General features: G+C 44.6%; 1 protein-coding gene across 1 annotated transcript in view; it reads left to right on the top strand.

The window, feature by feature from the left end:
* Nucleotides 1-27,808, top strand: part of LOC137269970 (adenomatous polyposis coli protein-like) — a 92,794-nt gene that overhangs the window by 6,644 nt on the left and 58,342 nt on the right. Inside the window, exon 2 of the mRNA XM_067803799.1 lies at nt 458-488. The gene's annotated coding sequence lies outside the window, so the exon portion shown is untranslated. The remainder of the gene's footprint in view (nt 1-457; nt 489-27,808) is intronic.

The following is a 27,808-nucleotide window of genomic DNA, read 5'->3' as shown; positions in this document are numbered from 1 at the left end:
GTAGGGGGCAAAACATCCGATTTAGTGTATACCACAGGCTTCCACAAGGTAGCAGGCAAAACATCTGATTTAGTGTATACCACAGGCTCTCATAAGGCTCACTTCACGCTCAAAAACAACCCATGTAGCTCGAACTTTGGGGTTTGGTGGAAATCTATGCTTGGTGACACCATCACCCAACCCCAAGGAGCAATTGATAACAACACAACAATTCACATTGTCTCTGTTGGCGTGGAGAAATCACAAGCTTCCTACACATTTTCTATACAGCTGACTGAAAATTGTTCCTCACATAACATCGTCTTCTTCCGTGTGACCAAAACATGAAAATTAGTAAATGCGTTATTCTTTTGCAGCTAGAGACATTGCAATCTTAGTAGCAAACTCTTGTTTTGTAAACAACCTAAACTTGTCATGGTCTATCATTGTCCTGACTGAGGTTGTCTTTCTGTTACAGGGGCCAGTCTGGCTGCACTAAGTCACTGAAGGTGAGTTTCATCATTTACATGTGTGGATTAATGACCTGGAATTGTACATCTGTGAATTAATGACGTAGAATTATACGTCTGTGAATTACTGACAGAATTATACGTCTGTGAATTACTGACATAGAATTATACGTCCGTGAATTACTGACCTAAAATTATACGTCTGTGACTTACTGACAGAATTACACGGATGTGAATTACTGACATAGAATTATACGTCCGTGAATTACTGACATAGAATTATATGTCCGTGAATTACTGACCTAAAATTATACGTCTGTGAATTACTGACAGAATTACACGGATGTGAATTATTGACGTAGAATTATACACATATGGATTATTGACCTCAAAATGTACTTGTGTGGATTGTTAACTTAAACCAATGCAGATGGATACTTACTGATCCTGATGGATACAGTGTGATAAACATTGGATATTATAGATGAATTATTTGAATAATGAGTGATAGAGATGAATACTGGGTGGTACTGATAATCATTGGATATTATAGATGAATTATTTGAATAATGAGTGATACAGATGAATACTGGGTGATACTGATAATCATTGGATATTATAGATGAATTATTTGAATAATGAGTGATACAGATGAATACTGGGTGATACTGATAAACATTGGATATTATAGATGAATTATTTGAATAATGAGTGATACAGATGAATACTGGGTGGTACTGATAAACATTGGATATTATAGATGAATTATTTGAATAATGAGTGATACTGATAAACATTGGATATTATAGATGAATTATTTGAATAATGAGTGATAGAGATGAATACTGAGTGATACTGATAAACATTGGATATTATAGATGAATTATTTGAATAATGAGTGATACAGATGAATACTGGGTGGTACTGATGAATACTGGGTGGTACTGATGAATACTGGGTGATACTGATAATCATTGGATATTATAGATGAATTATTTGAATAATGAGTGATACAGATGAATACTGGGTGGTACTGATGAATACTGGGTGGTACTGATAAACATTGGATATTATAGATGAATTATTTGAATAATGAGTGATAGAGATGAATACTGAGTGATACTGATAAACATTGGATATTATAGATGAATTATTTGAATAATGAGTGATAGAGATGAATACTGGGTGGTACTGATGAACATTGGATATTATAGATGAATTATTTGAATAATGAGTGATACAGATGAATACTGGGTGATACAGATGAATACTGGGTGGTACTGATAAACATTGGATATTATAGATGAATTATTTGAATAATGAGTGATACAGATGAATACTGGGTGGTACAGATGAATACTGGGTGGTACTGATAAACATTGGATATTATAGATGAATTATTTGAATAATGAGTGATACAGATGAATACTGGGTGGTACTGATGAATACTGGGTGGTACTGATAAACATTGGATATTATAGATGAATTATTTGAATAATGAGTGATACAGATGAATACTGGGTGGTACTGATGAATACTGGGTGGTACTGATAAACATTGGATATTATAGATGAATTATTTGAATAATGAGTGATACAGATGAATACTGGGTGGTACAGATGAATACTGGGTGGTACTGATAAACATTGGATATTATAGATGAATTATTTGAATAATGAGTGATACAGATGAATACTGGGTGGTACTGATGAATACTGGGTGGTACTGATAAACATTGGATATTATAGATGAATTATTTGAATAATGAGTGATACAGATGAATACTGGGTGGTACTGATGAATACTGGGTGGTACTGATAAACATTGGATATTATAGATGAATTATTTGAATAATGAGTGATACAGATGAATACTGGGTGGTACTGATAAACATTGGATATTATAGATGAATTATTTGAATAATGAGTGATACAGATGAATACTGGGTGGTACTGATGAATACTGGGTGGTACTGATAAACATTGGATATTATAGATGAATTATTTGAATAATGAGTGATACAGATGAATACTGAGTGATACTGATAAACATTGGATATTATAGATGAATTATTTGAATAATGAGTGATAGAGATGAATACTGGGTGGTACTGATGAACATTGGATATTATAGATGAATTATTTGAATAATGAGTGATACAGATGAATACTGGGTGGTACTGATAAACATTGGATATTATAGATGAATTATTTGAATAATGAGTGATACAGATGAATAATGAGTGATACTGATAAACATTGGATATTATAGATGAATTATTTGAATAATGAGTGATAGAGATGAATACTGGGTGGTACTGATAAACATTGGATATTATAGATGAATTATTTGAATAATGAGTGATACAGATGAATACTGGGTGGTACTGATAAACATTGGATATTATAGATGAATTATTTGAATAATGAGTGATACAGATGAATACTGAGTGGTACTGATAAACATTGGATATTATAGATGAATTATTTGAATAATGAGTGATACAGATGAATACTGGGTGGTACTGATGAATACTGGGTGGTACTGATAAACATTGGATATTATAGATGAATTATTTGAATAATGAGTGATACAGATGAATACTGGGTGGTACTGATAAACATTGGATATTATAGATGAATTATTTGAATAATGAGTGATACAGATGAATACTGGGTGGTACTGATAAACATTGGATATTATAGATGAATTATTTGAATAATGAGTGATACAGATGAATACTGGGTGGTACTGATGAATACTGGGTGGTACTGATAAACATTGGATATTATAGATGAATTATTTGAATAATGAGTGATACAGATGAATACTGGGTGGTACTGATGAATACTGGGTGGTACTGATGAATACTGGGTGGTACTGATAAACATTGGATATTATAGATGAATTATTTGAATAATGAGTGATACAGATGAATACTGGGTGGTACTGATGAATACTGGGTGGTACTGATGAATACTGGGTGGTACTGATGAATACTGGGTGGTACTGATAAACATTGGATATTATAGATGAATTATTTGAATAATGAGTGATACAGATGAATACTGGGTGGTACTGATAAACATTGGATATTATAGATGAATTATTTGAATAATGAGTGATACAGATGAATACTGGGTGGTACTGATGAATACTGGGTGGTACTGATGAATACTGGGTGGTACTGATGAATACTGGGTGGTACTGATAAACATTGGATATTATAGATGAATTATTTGAATAATGAGTGATACAGATGAATACTGGGTGGTACTGATAAACATTGGATATTATAGATGAATTATTTGAATAATGAGTGATAGAGATGAATACTGGGTGGTACTGATGAATACTGGTTGGTACTGATAAACATTGGATATTATAGATGAATTATTTGAATAATGAGTGATACAGATGAATACTGGGTGGTACTGATGAATACTGGGTGGTACTGATAAACATTGGATATTATAGATGAATTATTTGAATAATGAGTGATACAGATGAATACTGGGTGGTACTGATGAATACTGGGTGGTACTGATAAACATTGGATATTATAGATGAATTATTTGAATAATGAGTGATACTGATAAACATTGGATATTATAGATGAATTATTTGAATAATGAGTGATACAGATGAATACTGGGTGGTACTGATAAACATTGGATATTATAGATGAATTATTTGAATAATGAGTGATAGAGATGAATACTGGGTGGTACTGATGAATACTGGTTGGTACTGATAAACATTGGATATTATAGATGAATTATTTGAATAATGAGTGATACAGATGAATACTGGGTGGTACTGATGAATACTGGGTGGTACTGATAAACATTGGATATTATAGATGAATTATTTGAATAATGAGTGATACAGATGAATACTGGGTGGTACTGATGAATACTGGGTGGTACTGATAAACATTGGATATTATAGATGAATTATTTGAATAATGAGTGATACTGATAAACATTGGATATTATAGATGAATTATTTGAATAATGAGTGATACTGATAAACATTGGATATTATAGATGAATTATTTGAATAATGAGTGATACAGATGAATACTGGGTGGTACTGATAAACATTGGATATTATAGATGAATTATTTGAATAATGAGTGATAGAGATGAATACTGAGTGATACTGATAAACATTGGATATTATAGATGAATTATTTGAATAATGAGTGATACAGATGAATACTGGGTGGTACTGATAAACATTGGATATTATAGATGAATTATTTGAATAATGAGTGATACAGATGAATACTGGGTGGTACTGATGAATACTGGGTGGTACTGATAAACATTGGATATTATAGATGAATTATTTGAATAATGAGTGATAGAGATGAATACTGAGTGATACTGATAAACATTGGATATTATAGATGAATTATTTGAATAATGAGTGATACAGATGAATACTGGGTGGTACTGATGAATACTGGGTGGTACTGATAAACATTGGATATTATAGATGAATTATTTGAATAATGAGTGATAGAGATGAATACTGAGTGATACTGATAAACATTGGATATTATAGATGAATTATTTGAATAATGAGTGATACAGATGAATACTGGGTGGTACTGATGAATACTGGGTGGTACTGATAAACATTGGATATTATAGATGAATTATTTGAATAATGAGTGATAGAGATGAATACTGGGTGGTACTGATGAATACTGAGTGATACTGATAAACATTGGATATTATAGATGAATTATTTGAATAATGAGTGATACAGATGAATACTGGGTGGTACTGATGAATACTGAGTGATACTGATAAACATTGGATATTATAGATGAATTATTTGAATAATGAGTGATAGAGATGAATACTGAGTGATACTGATAAACATTGGATATTATAGATGAATTATTTGAATAATGAGTGATACAGATGAATACTGGGTGGTACTGATGAATACTGAGTGATACTGATAAACATTGGATATTATAGATGAATTATTTGAATAATGAGTGATACAGATGAATACTGGGTGGTACTGATAAACATTGGATATTATAGATGAATTATTTGAATAATGAGTGATACAGATGAATACTGGGTGGTACTGATGAATACTGAGTGATACTGATAAACATTGGATATTATAGATGAATTATTTGAATAATGAGTGATACAGATGAATACTGGGTGGTACTGATGAATACTGAGTGATACTGATAAACATTGGATATTATAGATGAATTATTTGAATAATGAGTGATAGAGATGAATACTGAGTGATACTGATAAACATTGGATATTATAGATGAATTATTTGAATAATGAGTGATACAGATGAATACTGGGTGGTACTGATGAATACTGGGTGGTACTGATAAACATTGGATATTATAGATGAATTATTTGAATAATGAGTGATAGAGATGAATACTGAGTGATACTGATAAACATTGGATATTATAGATGAATTATTTGAATAATGAGTGATACAGATGAATACTGGGTGGTACTGATGAATACTGGGTGGTACTGATAAACATTGGATATTATAGATGAATTATTTGAATAATGAGTGATAGAGATGAATACTGGGTGGTACTGATGAATACTGGTTGGTACTGATAAACATTGGATATTATAGATGAATTATTTGAATAATGAGTGATACAGATGAATACTGGGTGGTACTGATGAATACTGGGTGGTACTGATGAATACTGGGTGGTACTGATAAACATTGGATATTATAGATGAATTATTTGAATAATGAGTGATACAGATGAATACTGGGTGGTACTGATGAATACTGGGTGGTACTGATGAATACTGGGTGATACTGATAAACATTGGATATTATAGATGAATTATTTGAGTAATGAGTGATACAGATGAATACTGGGTGGTACTGATGAATACTGGGTGGTACTGATAAACATTGGATATTATAGATGAATTATTTGAATAATGAGTGATACAGATGAATACTGGGTGGTACTGATGAATACTGGGTGGTACTGATAAACATTGGATATTATAGATGAATTATTTGAATAATGAGTGATACAGATGAATACTGGGTGGTACTGATGAATACTGGGTGGTACTGATAAACATTGGATATTATAGATGAATTATTTGAATAATGAGTGATAGAGATGAATACTGGGTGGTACTGATGAATACTGGTTGGTACTGATAAACATTGGATATTATAGATGAATTATTTGAATAATGAGTGATACAGATGAATACTGGGTGGTACTGATAAACATTGGATATTATAGATGAATTATTTGAATAATGAGTGATACAGATGAATACTGGGTGGTACTGATGAATACTGGGTGGTACTGATGAATACTAGGTACTAGGTGATACAGATGAATACTGGGTGGTACTGATGAATACTGGGTGGTACTGATGAATACTAGGTACTAGGTGATACAGATGAATACTGGGTGGTTCTGATGAATACTGGGTGGTACTGATGAATACTGCGTGGTACTGATGAATACTAGGTACTAGGTGATACAGATGAATACTGGATGGTACTGATGAATACTGGATGGTACTGATGAATACTGGTTGGTACTGATGAATACTGGTTGGTACTGATGAATACTAGGTACTAGGTGATACAGATGAATACTGGGTGGTACTGATGAATAATAGGTGATACCACTGTTAAGTCATTGGTCATGTTTGCACATGCCATATCCTTCAAAGGGAGGTAACTCTGGCTGGCCTGCTGTGTAGTATTGATTTCACATGATGTTGAGTTAAGGGAGGCAACTCCAGCTGACTTGCTGTTAGTATTGATTGTGCCCTGCTGGGGGTCCAAAGGGAGGTCACGTGACTTTCTTTATAATGGCTTGTATTGATTTTGGCGTGGAATCGTCTGCGTCTCTTTCATCTCCACAGCCAGTCATCATGTATAGTGGAGGGACCTTGGTATGAGTGATCTGTCACTGTCAGGATTCACTGAATCTGTCTTACAGTCCTAGGGGTGATCTGGCTTAAAGACCTGGACACTGTGTAGGGCAGATCACCCCATCACTGGTAGGACACACCATTCCCATCAATGTAGTTCAGACAACCCCACCACTGTGGGACAGATCTCCCCCACCACTGTAGAAATGATCACCACCACCGCTATAGGACAGATCACCCCCTACCACTGTAAACCATATCACCCCTACTACTGTAGGACAGATCACCCCCACCCCTATAGGACATATCACCCCACCAGTGTGGGTCAGATCACCCCCACCACTGTAGGACAGATCACCCACACCACTGTAAACCATATCACCCCCATCACTGTAGGACAGATCACCCCAACACTGAAGGATGGATTTACACATTTCTTTACAGTTACAGATGTGCACAATGTTGTACAATTATAGACCCACACATCGTACAGTGACAGGCCCACACATCGTTGTACAGTTACAGTTACAGTTACAGACACAAAGAATCAGTCAGGCCCACACAATGGTGTACAGGTACAGATCCACACAATGGTGTACAGGTACAGATCCACACAATGGTGTACAGGTACAGATCCACACAATGTTGTAAAGCTACAAACCCACACAATGTTGTACAGTGACAAACCTACACAATGTTGTACAGTGACAGACCCACACAATGTTGTACAGTGACAGACCCACACAATGTTGTACAGGTACAGACCTACACAATGTTGTACAGTGACAGACCCGCACAGTGTTGTACAGTGACAGACCCACACAATGTTGGACAGTGACAGACCCACACAATGTTGTACAGTGACAGACCAACACAATGTTATACAGCTACAGATCCACACAATGTTGTAAAGCTACAAACCCACACAATGTTGTACAGTGACAGACCAACACCATGTTGTACAGTGACAGACCCACACAATGTTGTACAGTGACAGAGCCACACAATGTTGTACAGTGACAGACCCACACAATGTTGTACAGTGACAGACCCACACAATGTTGTACAGTGACAGACCCACACAATGTTGTACAGTGACAGACCCACACAATGTTGTACAGTGACAGACTTGCACAATGTTTTACAGCTACAGACCCACACAATGTTGTACAGTGACAGACCCACACAATTTTGTACAGTGACAGACCCACACAATGTTGTACAGGTACAGGCCCACACAATGTTGTACAGTGACAGACCCGCACAATGTTATACAGCTACAGATCCACACATTGGTGTACAGGTACAGATCCACACAATGTTGTAAAGCTACAAACCCACACAATGTTGTACAGGTACAGGCTTACACAATGTTATACAGCTACAGATCCACACAATGGTGTACAGGTACAGACCCACACAATGTTCTAAAGCTACAAACCCACACAATGTTGTACAGTGACAGACCCGCACAATGTTGTACAGTGACAGACCCACACAATGTTGTACAGTGACAGACCCACACAATGTTGGACAGTGACAGACCCACACAATGTTGTACAGTGACAGACCCACACAATGTTGTACAGTGACAGACCAACACAATGTTATACAGCTACAGATCCACGCAATGTTGTAAAGCTACAAACCCACACAATGTTGTACAGTGACAGACCCACACCATGTTGTACAGTGACAGACCCACACAATGTTGTACAGTGACAGAGCCATACAATGTTGTACAGTGACAGACCCACACAATGTTGTACAGTGACAGACCCACACAATGTTGTACAGTGACAGACCCACACAATGTTGTACAGTGACAGACTTGCACAATGTTTTACAGCTACAGACCCACACAATGTTGTACAGTGACAGACCGACACAATGTTGTACAGTGACAGACCCACACAATGTTGTACAGGTACAGGCCCACACAATGTTGTACAGTGACAGACCTGCACAATGTTATACAGCTACAGATCCACACATTGGTGTACAGGTACAGATCCACACAATGTTGTAAAGCTACAAACCCACACAATGTTGTACAGGTACAGGCTTACACAATGTTATACAGCTACAGATCCACACAATGGTGTACAGGTACAGACCCACACAATGTTGTACAGTGACAGACCCACACAATGTTGTACAGTCACAGACCCACACAATGTTGTAACTTGTACAGTGACAGACCTGCACAATGTTATACAGCTACAGATCCACCCAATGGTGTACAGGTACAGATCCACACAATGTTATACAGCTACAGATCCACACAATGTTGTAGATTCACAGACCCACACAATGTTGTAGATTCACAGACCCACACAGTGTTGTACAGTCACAGACCCACACAATGTCGTAGATTCACAGACCCACACAATGTCATAGATTCACAGACCCACACAATGTTGTAGATTCACAGACCCACACAGTGTCACAGACCCACACAATGTTGTAGATTCACAGACCCACACAGTGTCACAGACCCACACAGTGTTGTAGATTCACAGACCCACACAGTGTCACAGACCCACACAGTGTTGTAGATTCACAGACCCACACAATGTTGTAGATTCGCAGACCCACACAGTGTCACAGACTCATACAGTATTGTAGATTCAGAGACCCACACAATATCACAGACCCACACAGTGTCACAAACCCACACAGTGTCATAGACCCACACAATGTTGTAGATTCACAGACCCACACAGTGTCACAGACCCACACAGTGTCATAGACCCACACAATGTTGTAGATTCACAGACCCACACAGTGTCACAGACCCACACAGTGTCACAGACCCACACAGTGTTGTAGATTCACAGACCCACACAGTGTCACAGACCCACACAATGTTGTAGATTCACAGACCCACACAGTGTCACAGACCCACACAATGTCACAGACCCACACAATGTTGGAGATTCACAGACCCACACAGTGCTGTAGATTCACAGACCCACACAATATCACAGACCCACACAATGTCACAGACCCACACAGTGTTGTAGATTCACAGACCCACACTGTGTCACAGACCCACACAATGTCACAGACCCACACAATGTTGTAGATTCACAGACCCACACTGTGTCACAGACCCACACAATGTTACAGACCCACACAATGTTGTAGATTCACAGACCCACACAGTGTTACAGACCCACACAATGTCACAGACCCACACAATGTTGTAGATTCACAGACCCACACAGTGCTGTAGATTCACAGACCCACACAATGTCACAGACCCACACAGTGTTGTAGATTCACAGACCCACACTGTGTGACAGACCCACACAATGTCACAGACCCACACAATGTTGTAGATTCACAGACCCACACTGTCACAGACCCACACAATGTCACAGACCCACACAATGTTGTAGATTCACAGACCCACACAGTCTTTATTATTTATTGTTATTTATGTAGATAATACAAACTTTTGTTTTATCAGTGCTAAGGAATCTTTCTATTACTGGAATTATCAGGTGTGCACGAATTTTCATTGACCATGGTTAATGTATTTGATAGGTTTTACTTCAGTCTTTTCCCGTGGTAAAGGAATCTTAAATTTGTGTGCTGAATTAGCTGTCAATGCCAGGCCATCTGTCAGATGACATCTCCATGTCAACCAAACCACAGGGGCCATCTCAAAACCACATTTCCACCCTTGACTCTTGGACATGATGGAACCTTGTGGTTGATGTGTTTCCTAGTCACAACAAACAGCTACAGTCACACCCTACATGGGTACAATGTTGGAAGCCCATTTCTGGTGTCTCCCTGCTGTGATATTGTTGGAATATTGATAAAATCAGTGGACAAACTTACCCATTCAATCATTAGTGAAGTTGGTATACAAGTCAATGCATTATCTGCAACTTGTTGCAACAGCTGTTGAGATGGTCCCCCACTTGTTGCGGCATCTGTTGAAATGGTCCCCTGTTATTCTGCTGCATCTGTTGAGATGGTCCCCTAATTGTTGCTGCATCTGTTGAGATGATCTCCCATTTTTCGCTCCATCTGTTGAGATGGTCCCCCACTTGTTGCTGCATCTGTTGAGATGGTCCCCTACTTGTTGCAGCATCTGTTGAGATGGTCCCCCACTTGTTGCAGCAGGTGTTGAGATGGTCCCCTACTTGCTGCATCAGTGTCTAATAGTGCTCCCACTGTTTCTTCATCAGAAAGTCAAATTGTTCATTTCACACCATGCCCGGCAAGGGAATAACAGTGTCAGTCAGAACACCTTCATCTTATCTCTCCATCCCTTCTTCACCATCTCTGATTGGCCAGCCATCTGTAAAGGTCACTGTGATTGGCTGGTGGGCTCAGTTGTCCACTTCCAGCAGAGGTTGGTGACTTGACAGAGTAATTACCTTAGGCCACAAGATTCATGAGAGCTGACTCACCGCTTCATGGACGGTCATAGCTGTCCTTTGTTAGATTGATCAGTAGCAAAATACTGACTCAAGCAAATCACAACGTAACTTGGTACAGACAAATTATAACAAATGAATTGTTTGTTTATGTGTAGGTAAAACTACCGTCAATAGTCCACCTGATGGTAGACGTGAACCTGGACCATAGTCCAGCTGATGGTAGTCATGAACCTGGACCATAGTCCAGCTGATGGTAGACATGAACCTGGACCATAGTCCACCTGATGGTAGTCATGAACCTGGACCATAGTCCACCTGATGGTAGACATGAACCTGGACCATAGTCCACCTGATGGTAGTCATGAACCTGGACCATAGTCCACCTGATGGTAGACATGAACCTGGACCATAGTCCACCTGATGGTAGACATGAACCTGGACCTTAGTTCAGCTGATGGTAGTCATGAACCTGGACCATAGTCCACCTGATGGTAGACATGAACCTGGACCTTAGTCCAGCTGATGGTAGTCATGAACGTGGACCATAGTCCACCTGATGGTAGACATGAACCTGGACCATAGTCCACCTGATGGTAGACATGAACCTGGACCATAGTCCACCTGATGGTAGACATGAACCTGGACCATAGTCCACCTGATGGTAGTCATGAACCTGGACCATAGTCCACCTGATGGTAGACATGAACCTGGACCATAGTCCACCTGATGGTAGTCATGAACCTGGACCATAGTCCACCTGATGGTAGACATGAACCTGGACCTTAGTCCAGCTGATGGTAGTCATGAACCTGGACCATAGTCCACCTGATGGTAGACATGAACCTGGACCATAGTCCACCTGATGGTAGACATGAACCTGGACCATAGTCCAGCTGATGGTAGTCATGAACCTGGACCTTAGTCCAGCTGATGGTAGACATGAACCTGGACCATAGTCCAGCTGATGGTAGTCATGAACCTGGACCATAGTCCACCTGATGGTAGACATGAACCTGGACCTTAGTCCAGCTGATGGTAGTCATGAACCTGGACCTTAGTCCACCTGATGGTAGACATGAACCTGGACCATAGTCCACCTGATGGTAGTCATGAACCTGGACCATAGTCCACCTAATGGTAGTCATGAACCTGGACCATAGTCCAGCTGATGGTAGTCATGAACCTGGACCATAGTCCAGCTGATGGTAGACATGAACCTGGACCATAGTCCACCTGATGGTAGACATGAACCTGGACCATAGTCCACCTGATGGTAGACATGAACCTGGACCTTAGTCCAGCTGATGGTAGTCATGAACCTGGACCATAGTCCAGCTGATCGTAGTCATGAACCTGGACCATAGTCCACCTGATGGTAGTCATGAACCTGGACCATAGTCCACCTGATGGTAGTCATGAACCTGGACCATAGTCCACCTGATGGTAGACATGAACCTGGACCATAGTCCACCTGATGGTAGACATGAACCTGGACCATAGTCCAGCTGATGGTAGTCATGAACCTGGACCATAGTCCACCTGATGGTAGACATGAACCTGGACCATAGTCCAGCTGATGGTAGACATGAACCTGGACCTTAGTTCAGCTGATGGTAGTCATGAACCTGGACCATAGTCCACCTGATGGTAGACATGAACCTGGACCATAGTCCAGCTGATGGTAGTCATGAACGTGGACCATAGTCCACCTGATGGTAGACATGAACCTGGACCATAGTCCAGCTGATGGTAGTCATGAACCTGGACCATAGTCCACCTGATGGTAGACATGAACCTGGACCATAGTCCAGCTGATGGTAGTCATGAACGTGGACCATAGTCCACCTGATGGTAGACGTGAACCTGGACCATAGTCCACCTGATGGTAGACATGAACCTGGACCATAGTCCACCTGATGGTAGTCATGAACCTGGACCATAGTCCAGCTGATGGTAGTCATGAACCTGGACCATAGTCCACCTGATGGTAGACATGAACCTGGACCATAGTCCAGCTGATGGTAGACATGAACCTGGACCTTAGTCCACCTGATGGTAGTCATGAACCTGGACCATAGTCCACCTGATGGTAGACATGAACCTGGACCATAGTCCACCTGATGGTAGTCATGAACCTGGACCATAGTCCACCTGATGGTAGTCATGAACCTGGACCATAGTCCACCTGATGGTAGACATGAACCTGGACCTTAGTTCAGCTGATGGTAGTCATGAACCTGGACCATAGTCCACCTGATGGTAGACATGAACCTGGACCATAGTCCAGCTGATGGTAGTCATGAACGTGGACCATAGTCCACCTGATGGTAGACATGAACCTGGACCATAGTCCAGCTGATGGTAGTCATGAACCTGGACCATAGTCCACCTGATGGTAGACATGAACCTGGACCATAGTCCACCTGATGGTAGTCATGAACCTGGACCATAGTCCAGCTGATGGTAGACATGAACCTGGACCATAGTCCACCTGATGGTAGTCATGAACCTGGACCATAGTCCACCTGATGGTAGACATGAACCTGGACCATAGTCCACCTGATGGTAGACATGAACCTGGACCATAGTCCATCTGATGGTAGACATGAACCTGGACCTTAGTCCACCTGATGGTAGTCATGAACCTGGACCATAGTCCACCTGATGGTAGACATGAACCTGGACCATAGTCCAGCTGATGGTAGACATGAACCTGGACCATAGTCCACCTGATGGTAGACATGAACCTGGACCTTAGTTCAGCTGATGGTAGTCATGAACCTGGACCATAGTCCATCTGATGGTAGACATGAACCTGGACCTTAGTCCACCTGATGGTAGTCATGAACCTGGACCATAGTCCACCTCATGGTAGACATGAACCTGGAACACAGTCCACCTGATGGTAGACATGAACCTGGACCATAGTCCACCTGATGGTAGACATGAACCTGGACCTTAGTCCAGCTGATGGTAGACATGAACCTGGACCATAGTCCAGCTGATGGTAGACATGAACCTGGACCATAGTCCAGCTGATGGTAGACATGAACCTGGACCTTAGTCCACCTGATGGTAGACATGAACCTGGACCATAGTCCACCTGATGGTAGTCATGAACCTGGACCATAGTCCACCTGATGGTAGTCATGAACCTGGACCATAGTCCACCTGATGGTAGACATGAACCTGGACCATAGTCCACCTGATGGTAGACATGAACCTGGACCTTAGTCCAGCTGATGGTAGTCATGAACCTGGACCATAGTCCACCTGATGGTAGTCATGAACCTGGACCATAGTCCAGCTGATGGTAGACATGAACCTGGACCATAGTCCACCTGATGGTAGACATGAACGTGGACCTTAGTCCACCTGATGGTAGACATGAACCTGGACCATAGTCCAGCTGATGGTAGTCATGAACCTGGACCATAGTCCAGCTGATGGTAGTCATGAACCTGGACCATAGTCCACCTGATGGTAGTCATGAACCTGGACCATAGTCCAGCTGATGGTAGACATGAACCTGGACCATAGTCCACCTGATGGTAGTCATGAACCTGGACCATAGTCCACCTGATGGTAGACATGAACCTGGACCATAGTCCAGCTGATGGTAGTCATGAACCTGGACCATAGTCCAGCTGATGGTAGACATGAACCTGGACCTTAGTCCAGCTGATGGTAGTCATGAACCTGGACCATAGTCCAGCTGATGGTAGTCATGAACCTGGACCATAGTCCAGCTGATGGTAGACATGAACCTGGACCATAGTCCAGCTGATGGTAGACATGAACCTGGACCATAGTCCAGCTGATGGTAGTCATGAACCTGGACCATAGTCCAGCTGATGGTAGACATGAACCTGGACCATAGTCCACCTGATGGTAGACATGAACCTGGACCATAGTCCACCTGATGGTAGACATGAACCTGGACCATAGTCCAGCTGATGGTAGTCATGAACCTGGACCATAGTCCACCTGATGGTAGACATGAACCTGGACCATAGTCCAGCTGATGGTAGACATGAACCTGGACCATAGTCCACCTGATGGTAGACATGAACCTGGACCATAGTCCACCTGATGGTAGACATGAACCTGGACCATAGTCCAGCTGATGGTAGTCATGAACCTGGACCTTAGTCCAGCTGATGGTAGTCATGAACCTGGACCATAGTCCAGCTGATGGTAGACATGAACCTGGACCATAGTCCACCTGATGGTAGACATGAACCTGGACCATAGTCCAGCTGATGGTAGACATGAACCTGGACCTTAGTCCAGCTGATGGTAGTCATGAACCTGGACCATAGTCCAGCTGATGGTAGACATGAACCTGGACCATAGTCCACCTGATGGTAGACATGAACCTGGACCATAGTCCACCTGATGGTAGACATGAACCTGGACCATAGTCCAGCTGATGGTAGACATGAACCTGGACCATAGTCCACCTGATGGTAGACATGAACCTGGACCATAGTCCACCTGATGGTAGACATGAACCTGGACCATAGTCCACCTGATGGTAGACATGAACCTGGACCATACTCCACCTGATGGTGGTCATGAACCTGGACCATAGTCCACCTGATGGTAGTCATGAACCTGGACCATAGTCCAGCTGATGGTAGACATGAACCTGGACCATAGTCCAGGTGATGGTAGACATGAACCTGGACCTTAGTCCTCCTGATGGTAGTCATGAACCTGGACCATAGTCCACCTCATGGTAGACATGAACCTGGACCATAGTCCAGCTGATGGTAGACATGAACCTGAACCATAGTCCACCTGATGGTAGACATGAACCTGGACCTTAGTCCAGCTGATGGTAGTCATGAACCTGGACCATAGTCCACCTGATGGTAGACATGAACCTGGACCATAGTCCAGCTGATGGTAGTCATGAACCTGGACCATAGTCCAGCTGATGGTAGACATGAACCTGGACCATAGTCCACCTGATGGTAGACATGAACCTGGACCATAGTCCAGCTGATGGTAGTCATGAACCTGGACCATAGTCCACCTGATGGTAGACATGAACCTGGACCATAGTCCACCTGATGGTAGACATGAACCTGGACCATAGTCCAGCTGATGGTAGTCATGAACCTGGACCATAGTCCAGCTGATGGTAGACATGAACCTGGACCATAGTCCAGCTGATGGTAGACATCAACCTGGACCTTAGTCCAGCTGATGGTAGTCATGAACCTGGACCTTACTCCAGCTGATGGTAGTCATGAACCTGGACCATAGTCCACCTGATGGTAGACATGAACCTGGACCATAGTCCAGCTGATGGTAGACATGAACCTGGACCATAGTCCAGCTGATGGTAGTCATGAACCTGGACCATAGTCCACCTGATGGTAGACATGAACCTGGACCATAGTCCACCTGATGGTAGACATGAACCTGGACCATAGTCCACCTGATGGTAGACGTGAACCTGGACCTTAGTCCAGCTGATGGTAGTCATGAACCTGGACCATAGTCCACCTGATGGTAGTCATGAACCTGGACCATAGTCCAGCTGATGGTAGACATGAACCTGGACCATAGTCCAGCTGATGGTAGACATGAACCTGGACCTTAGTCCAGCTGATGGTAGTCATGAACCTGGACCATAGTCCACCTGATGGTAGACATGAACCTGGACCATAGTCCAGCTGATGGTAGACATGAACCTGGACCATAGTCCACCTGATGGTAGACATGAACCTGGACCTTAGTCCAGCTGATGGTAGTCATGAACCTGGACCATAGTCCACCTGATGGTAGACATGAACCTGGACCATAGTCCAGCTGATGGTAGACATGAACCTGGACCATAGTCCAGCTGATGGTAGACATGAACCTGGACCATAGTCCAGCTGATGGTAGACATGAACCTGGACCATAGTCCACCTGATGGTAGACATGAACCTGGACCATAGTCCAGCTGATGGTAGTCATGAACCTGGACCATAGTCCACCTGATGGTAGACATGAACCTGGACCATAGTCCACCTGATGGTAGTCATGAACCTGGACCATAGTCCACCTGATGGTAGTCATGAACGTGGACCATAGTCCAGCTGATGGTAGACATGAACCTGGACCATAGTCCAGCTGATGGTAGACATGAACCTGGACCTTAGTCCAGCTGATGGTAGTCATGAACCTGGACCATAGTCCACCTGATGGTAGACATGAACCTGGACCATAGTCCAGCTGATGGTAGACATGAACCTGGACCATAGTCCACCTGATGGTAGACATGAACCTGGACCTTAGTCCAGCTGATGGTAGTCATGAACCTGGACCATAGTCCACCTGATGGTAGACATGAACCTGGACCATAGTCCAGCTGATGGTAGTCATGAACCTGGACCATAGTCCACCTGATGGTAGACATGAACCTGGACCATAGTCCACCTGATGGTAGACATGAACCTGGACCATAGTCCAGCTGATGGTAGTCATGAACCTGGACCATAGTCCACCTGATGGTAGACATGAACCTGGACCATAGTCCACCTGATGGTAGACATGAACCTGGACCATAGTCCACCTGATGGTAGACATGAACCTGGACCATAGTCCACCTGATGGTAGACATGAACCTGGACCATAGTCCACCTGATGGTAGACATGAACCTGGACCATAGTCCACCTGATGGTAGACATGAACCTGGACCTTAGTCCTCCTGATGGTAGTCATGAACCTGGACCATAGTCCACCTCATGGTAGACATGAACCTGGACCATAGTCCAGCTGATGGTAGACATGAACCTGAACCATAGTCCACCTGATGGTAGACATGAACCTGGACCTTAGTCCAGCTGATGGTAGTCATGAACCTGGACCATAGTCCACCTGATGGTAGACATGAACCTGGACCATAGTCCAGCTGATGGTAGTCATGAACCTGGACCATAGTCCAGCTGATGGTAGACATGAACCTGGACCATAGTCCACCTGATGGTAGACATGAACCTGGACCATAGTCCAGCTGATGGTAGTCATGAACCTGGACCATAGTCCACCTGATGGTAGACATGAACCTGGACCATAGTCCACCTGATGGTAGACATGAACCTGGACCATAGTCCAGCTGATGGTAGTCATGAACCTGGACCATAGTCCAGCTGATGGTAGACATGAACCTGGACCATAGTCCAGCTGATGGTAGACATGAACCTGGACCTTAGTCCAGCTGATGGTAGTCATGAACCTGGACCTTACTCCAGCTGATGGTAGTCATGAACCTGGACCATAGTCCACCTGATGGTAGACATGAACCTGGACCATAGTCCAGCTGATGGTAGACATGAACCTGGACCATAGTCCAGCTGATGGTAGTCATGAACCTGGACCATAGTCCACCTGATGGTAGACATGAACCTGGACCATAGTCCACCTGATGGTAGACATGAACCTGGACCATAGTCCACCTGATGGTAGACGTGAACCTGGACCTTAGTCCAGCTGATGGTAGTCATGAACCTGGACCATAGTCCACCTGATGGTAGTCATGAACCTGGACCATAGTCCAGCTGATGGTAGACATGAACCTGGACCATAGTCCAGCTGATGGTAGACATGAACCTGGACCTTAGTCCAGCTGATGGTAGTCATGAACCTGGACCATAGTCCACCTGATGGTAGACATGAACCTGGACCATAGTCCAGCTGATGGTAGACATGAACCTGGACCATAGTCCACCTGATGGTAGACATGAACCTGGACCTTAGTCCAGCTGATGGTAGTCATGAACCTGGACCATAGTCCACCTGATGGTAGACATGAACCTGGACCATAGTCCAGCTGATGGTAGACATGAACCTGGACCATAGTCCAGCTGATGGTAGACATGAACCTGGACCATAGTCCACCTGATGGTAGACATGAACCTGGACCATAGTCCACCTGATGGTAGACATGAACCTGGACCATAGTCCAGCTGATGGTAGTCATGAACCTGGACCATAGTCCACCTGATGGTAGACATGAACCTGGACCATAGTCCACCTGATGGTAGTCATGAACCTGGACCATAGTCCACCTGATGGTAGTCATGAACGTGGACCATAGTCCAGCTGATGGTAGACATGAACCTGGACCATAGTCCAGCTGATGGTAGACATGAACCTGGACCTTAGTCCAGCTGATGGTAGTCATGAACCTGGACCATAGTCCACCTGATGGTAGACATGAACCTGGACCATAGTCCAGCTGATGGTAGACATGAACCTGGACCATAGTCCACCTGATGGTAGACATGAACCTGGACCTTAGTCCAGCTGATGGTAGTCATGAACCTGGACCATAGTCCACCTGATGGTAGACATGAACCTGGACCATAGTCCAGCTGATGGTAGTCATGAACCTGGACCATAGTCCACCTGATGGTAGACATGAACCTGGACCATAGTCCACCTGATGGTAGACATGAACCTGGACCATAGTCCAGCTGATGGTAGTCATGAACCTGGACCATAGTCCACCTGATGGTAGACATGAACCTGGACCATAGTCCACCTGATGGTAGACATGAACCTGGACCATAGTCCACCTGATGGTAGACATGAACCTGGACCATAGTCCACCTGATGGTAGACATGAACCTGGACCATAGTCCACCTGATGGTAGACATGAACCTGGACCATAGTCCACCTGATGGTAGACATGAACCTGGACCATAGTCCACCTGATGGTAGTCATGAACCTGGACCATAGTCCACCTGATGGTAGACATGAACCTGGACCATAGTCCAGCTGATGGTAGACATGAACCTGGACCATAGTCCAGCTGATGGTAGTCATGAACCTGGACCATAGTCCACCTGATGGTAGACATGAACCTGGACCATAGTCCACCTGATGGTAGACATGAACCTGGACCATAGTCCACCTGATGGTAGACATGAACCTGGACCATAGTCCAGCTGATGGTAGACATGAACCTGGACCATAGTCCAGCTGATGGTAGACATGAACCTGGACCTTAGTCCAGCTGATGGTAGTCATGAACCTGGACCTTACTCCAGCTGATGGTAGTCATGAACCTGGACCATAGTCCACCTGATGGTAGACATGAACCTGGACCATAGTCCACCTGATGGTAGACATGAACCTGGACCATAGTCCACCTGATGGTAGACATGAACCTGGACCATAGTCCACCTGATGGTAGACATGAACCTGGACCATAGTCCACCTGATGGTAGACATGAACCTGGACCATAGTCCACCTGATGGTAGACATGAACCTGGACCATAGTCCAGCTGATGGTAGACATGAACCTGGACCTTAGTCCAGCTGATGGTAGTCATGAACCTGGACCTTAGTCCAGCTGATGGTAGTCATGAACCTGGACCATAGTCCACCTGATGGTAGACATGAACCTGGACCATAGTCCAGCTGATGGTAGTCATGAACCTGGACCATAGTCCACCTGATGGTAGACATGAACCTGGACCTTAGTCCAGCTGATGGTAGACATGAACCTGGACCATAGTCCACCTGATGGTAGTCATGAGCCTGGACCATAGTCCACCTGATGGTAGTCATGAACCTGGACCATAGTCCACCTGATGGTAGACATGAACCTGGACCATAGTCCAGCTGATGGTAGTCATGAACCTGGATCATAGTCCAGCTGATGGTAGACATGAACCTGGACCATAGTCCAGCTGATGGTAGACATGAACCTGGACCATAGTCCAGCTGATGGTAGACATGAACCTGGACCATAGTCCACCTGATGGTAGACATGAACCTGGACCATAGTCCACCTGATGGTAGACATGAACCTGGACCATAGTCCAGCTGATGGTAGTCATGAACCTGGACCATAGTCCACCTGATGGTAGACATGAACCTGGACCATAGTCCACCTGATGGTAGTCATGAACCTGGACCATAGTCCACCTGATGGTAGTCATGAACCTGGACCATAGTCCAGCTGATGGTAGACATGAACCTGGACCATAGTCCAGCTGATGGTAGACATGAACCTGGACCTTAGTCCAGCTGATGGTAGTCATGAACCTGGACCATAGTCCACCTGATGGTAGACATGAACCTGGACCATAGTCCAGCTGATGGTAGACATGAACCTGGACCATAGTCCACCTGATGGTAGACATGAACCTGGACCTTAGTCCAGCTGATGGTAGTCATGAACCTGGACCATAGTCCACCTGATGGTAGACATGAACCTGGACCATAGTCCAGCTGATGGTAGTCATGAACCTGGACCATAGTCCACCTGATGGTAGACATGAACCTGGACCATAGTCCACCTGATGGTAGACATGAACCTGGACCATAGTCCAGCTGATGGTAGTCATGAACCTGGACCATAGTCCACCTGATGGTAGACATGAACCTGGACCATAGTCCACCTGATGGTAGACATGAACCTGGACCATAGTCCACCTGATGGTAGACATGAACCTGAACCATAGTCCAGCTGATGGTAGTCATGAACCTGGACCATAGTCCAGCTGATGGTAGTCATGAACCTGGACCATAGTCCAGCTGATGGTAGTCATGAACCTGAATCATTGTCCAGCTGATGGTAGACATGAACCTGGACCATAGTCCAGCTGATGGTAGACATGAACCTGGACCATAGTCCAGCTGATGGTAGACATGAACCTGGACCATAGTCCACCTGATGGTAGACATGAACCTGGACCATAGTCCAGCTGATGGTAGTCATGAACCTGGACCATAGTCCACCTGATGGTAGACATGAACCTGGACCATAGTCCACCTGATGGTAGTCATGAACCTGGACCATAGTCCACCTGATGGTAGTCATGAACCTGGACCATAGTCCAGCTGATGGTAGACATGAACCTGGACCATAGTCCAGCTGATGGTAGACATGAACCTGGACCTTAGTCCAGCTGATGGTAGTCATGAACCTGGACCATAGTCCACCTGATGGTAGACATGAACCTGGACCATAGTCCAGCTGATGGTAGACATGAACCTGGACCATAGTCCACCTGATGGTAGACATGAACCTGGACCTTAGTCCAGCTGATGGTAGTCATGAACCTGGACCATAGTCCACCTGATGGTAGACATGAACCTGGACCATAGTCCACCTGATGGTAGACATGAACCTGGACCATAGTCCAGCTGATGGTAGACATGAACCTGGACCATAGTCCACCTGATGGTAGACATGAACCTGGACCATAGTCCACCTGATGGTAGACATGAACCTGGACCATAGTCCAGCTGATGGTAGTCATGAACCTGGACCATAGTCCACCTGATGGTAGACATGAACCTGGACCATAGTCCACCTGATGGTAGTCATGAACCTGGACCATAGTCCACCTGATGGTAGTCATGAACGTGGACCATAGTGCAGCTGATGGTAGACATGAACCTGGACCATAGTCCAGCTGATGGTAGACATGAACCTGGACCTTAGTCCAGCTGATGGTAGTCATGAACCTGGACCATAGTCCACCTGATGGTAGACATGAACCTGGACCATAGTCCAGCTGATGGTAGACATGAACCTGGACCATAGTCCACCTGATGGTAGACATGAACCTGGACCTTAGTCCAGCTGATGGTAGTCATGAACCTGGACCATAGTCCACCTGATGGTAGACATGAACCTGGACCATAGTCCAGCTGATGGTAGTCATGAACCTGGACCATAGTCCACCTGATGGTAGACATGAACCTGGACCATAGTCCACCTGATGGTAGACATGAACCTGGACCATAGTCCAGCTGATGGTAGTCATGAACCTGGACCATAGTCCACCTGATGGTAGACATGAACCTGGACCATAGTCCACCTGATGGTAGACATGAACCTGGACCATAGTCCACCTGATGGTAGACATGAACCTGGACCATAGTCCACCTGATGGTAGACATGAACCTGGACCATAGTCCACCTGATGGTAGACATGAACCTGGACCATAGTCCACCTGATGGTAGACATGAACCTGGACCATAGTCCAGCTGATGGTAGTCATGAACCTGGACCATAGTCCACCTGATGGTAGACATGAACCTGGACCATAGTCCACCTGATGGTAGACATGAACCTGGACCATAGTCCAGCTGATGGTAGTCATGAACCTGGACCATAGTCCACCTGATGGTAGACATGAACCTGGACCATAGTCCAGCTGATGGTAGACATGAACCTGGACCATAGTCCACCTGATGGTAGACATGAACCTGGACCATAGTCCAGCTGATGGTAGACATGAACCTGGACCATAGTCCAGCTGATGGTAGACATGAACCTGGACCTTAGTCCAGCTGATGGTAGTCATGAACCTGGACCTTACTCCATCTGATGGTAGTCATGAACCTGGACCATAGTCCACCTGATGGTAGACATGAACCTGGACCATAGTCCACCTGATGGTAGACATGAACCTGGACCATAGTCCACCTGATGGTAGACATGAACCTGGACCATAGTCCACCTGATGGTAGACATGAACCTGGACCATAGTCCACCTGATGGTAGACATGAACCTGGACCATAGTCCACCTGATGGTAGACATGAACCTGGACCATAGTCCAGCTGATGGTAGACATGAACCTGGACCTTAGTCCAGCTGATGGTAGTCATGAACCTGGACCTTAGTCCAGCTGATGGTAGTCATGAACCTGGACCATAGTCCACCTGATGGTAGACATGAACCTGGACCATAGTCCAGCTGATGGTAGTCATGAACCTGGACCATAGTCCACCTGATGGTAGACATGAACCTGGACCTTAGTCCAGCTGATGGTAGTCATGAACCTGGACCATAGTCCACCTGATGGTAGTCATGAGCCTGGACCATAGTCCACCTGATGGTAGACATGAACCTGAACCATAGTCCAGCTGATGGTAGTCATGAACCTGGACCATAGTCCAGCTGATGGTAGTCATGAACCTGGACCATAGTCCACCTGATGGTAGACATGAACCTGGACCATAGTCCAGCTGATGGTAGACATGAACCTGGACCATAGTCCAGCTGATGGTAGTCATGAACCTGGATCATAGTCCAGCTGATGGTAGACATGAACCTGGACCATAGTCCAGCTGATGGTAGACATGAACCTGGACCATAGTCCAGCTGATGGTAGACATGAACCTGGACCATAGTCCACCTGATGGTAGACATGAACCTGGACCATAGTCCACCTGATGGTAGACATGAACCTGGACCATAGTCCAGCTGATGGTAGTCATGAACCTGGACCATAGTCCACCTGATGGTAGACATGAACCTGGACCATAGTCCACCTGATGGTAGTCATGAACCTGGACCATAGTCCACCTGATGGTAGTCATGAACCTGGACCATAGTCCAGCTGATGGTAGACATGAACCTGGACCATAGTCCAGCTGATGGTAGACATGAACCTGGACCTTAGTCCTGCTGATGGTAGTCATGAACCTGGACCATAGTCCACCTGATGGTAGACATGAACCTGGACCATAGTCCAGCTGATGGTAGACATGAACCTGGACCATAGTCCACCTGATGGTAGACATGAACCTGGACCTTAGTCCAGCTGATGGTAGTCATGAACCTGGACCATAGTCCACCTGATGGTAGACATGAACCTGGACCATAGTCCAGCTGATGGTAGTCATGAACCTGGACCATAGTCCACCTGATGGTAGACATGAACCTGGACCATAGTCCACCTCATGGTAGACATGAACCTGGACCATAGTCCAGCTGATGGTAGTCATGAACCTGGACCATAGTCCACCTGATGGTAGACATGAACCTGGACCATAGTCCACCTGATGGTAGACATGAACCTGGACCATAGTCCACCTGATGGTAGACATGAACCTGGACCATAGTCCAGCTGATGGTAGACATGAACCTGGACCATAGTCCAGCTGATGGTAGACATGAACCTGGACCTTAGTCCAGCTGATGGTAGTCATGAACCTGGACCTTACTCCAGCTGATGGTAGTCATGAACCTGGACCATAGTCCACCTGATGGTAGACATGAACCTGGACCATAGTCCAGCTGATGGTAGACATGAACCTGGACCATAGTCCAGCTGATGGTAGTCATGAACCTGGACCATAGTCCACCTGATGGTAGACATGAACCTGGACCATAGTCCACCTGATGGTAGACGTGAACCTGGACCATAGTCCACCTGATGGTAGACGTGAACCTGGACCTTAGTCCAGCTGATGGTAGTCATGAACCTGGACCATAGTCCACCTGATGGTAGACATGAACCTGGACCATAGTCCAGCTGATGGTAGTCATGAACCTGGACCATAGTCCACCTGATGGTAGACATGAACCTGGACCATAGTCCAGCTGATGGTAGTCATGAACCTGGACCATAGTCCACCTGATGGTTGACATGAACCTGGACCATAGTCCACCTGATGGTAGTCATGAACCTGGACCATAGTCCACCTGATGGTAGTCATGAACCTGGACCATAGTCCAGCTGATGGTAGTCGTGAACCTGGACCATAGTCCACCTGATGGTAGACGTGAACCTGGACCATAGTCCAGCTGATGGTAGATATGAACCTGGACCATAGTCCACCTGATGGTAGTCATGAAGCTGGACCATAGTCCACCTGATGGTAGACATGAACCTGGACCATAGTCCACCTGATGGTAGACATGAACCTGGACCATAGTCCACCTGATGGTAGTCATGAACCTGGACCATAGTCCACCTGATGGTAGACATGAACCTGGACCTTAGTCCAGCTGATGGTAGACATGAACCTGGACCTTAGTCCAGCTGATGGTAGTCATGAACCTGGACCATAGTCCAGCTGATGGTAGTCATGAACCTGGACCATAGTCCAGCTGATGGTTGACATGAACCTGGACCATAGTCCAGCTGATGGTAGACATGAACCTGGACCATAGTCCAGCTGATGGTAGTCATGAACCTGGACCATAGTCCACCTGATGGTAGTCATGAACCTGGACCATAGTCCACCTGATGGTAGTCATGAACCTGGACCATAGTCCACCTGATGGTAGTCATGAACTTGGACCATAGTCCACCTGATGGTAGACATGAACCTGGACCATAGTCCACCTGATGGTAGTCATGAACCTGGACCTTAGTCCAGCTGATGGTAGACATGAACCTGGACCATAGTCCACCTGATGGTAGACATGAACCTGGACCTTAGTCCAGCTGATGGTAGTCATGAACCTGGACCTTAGTCCAGCTGATGGTAGACATGAACCTGGACCATAGTCCACCTGATGGTAGACATGAACCTGGACCATAGTCCACCTGATGGTAGACATGAACCTGGACCATAGTCCAGCTGATGGTAGTCATGAACCTGGACCATAGTCCAGCTGATCGTAGTCATGAACCTGGACCATAGTCCACCTGATGGTAGTCATGAACCTGGACCATAGTCCACCTGATGGTAGTCATGAACCTGGACCTTAGTCCAGCTGATGGTAGACATGAACCTGGACCATAGTCCACCTGATTGTAGTCATGAACCTGGACCATAGTCCAGCTGATGGTAGTCATGAACCTGGACCTTAGTCCACCTGATGGTAGACATGAACCTGGACCTTAGTCCAGCTGATGGTAGACATGAACCTGGACCTTAGTCCAGCTGATGGTAGTTATGAACCTGGACCTTAGTCCAGCTGATGGTAGACATGAACCTGGACCATAGTCCACCTGATGGTAGACATGAACCTGGACCATAGTCCACCTGATGGTAGACATGAACCTGGACCATAGTCCACCTGATGGTAGACATGAACCTGGACCTTAGTCCACCTGATGGTAGACATGAACCTGGACCATAGTCCACCTGATGGTAGACATGAACCTGGACCTTAGTCCAGCTGATGGTAGTCATGAACCTGGACCATAGTCCACCTGATGGTAGTCATGAACCTGGACCTTAGTCCAGCTGATGGTAGACATGAACCTGGACCATAGTCCACCTGATGGTAGACATGAACCTGGACCTTAGTCC

This window comes from Haliotis asinina, unplaced genomic scaffold (assembly GCF_037392515.1).
Source record: "Haliotis asinina isolate JCU_RB_2024 unplaced genomic scaffold, JCU_Hal_asi_v2 scaffold_21, whole genome shotgun sequence".
In the NCBI taxonomy this organism is placed as follows: domain Eukaryota; kingdom Metazoa; phylum Mollusca; class Gastropoda; order Lepetellida; family Haliotidae; genus Haliotis; species Haliotis asinina.
Note: the sequence above shows the minus strand (reverse complement) of the source record. Positions and strands in the feature narration are given on the sequence as shown.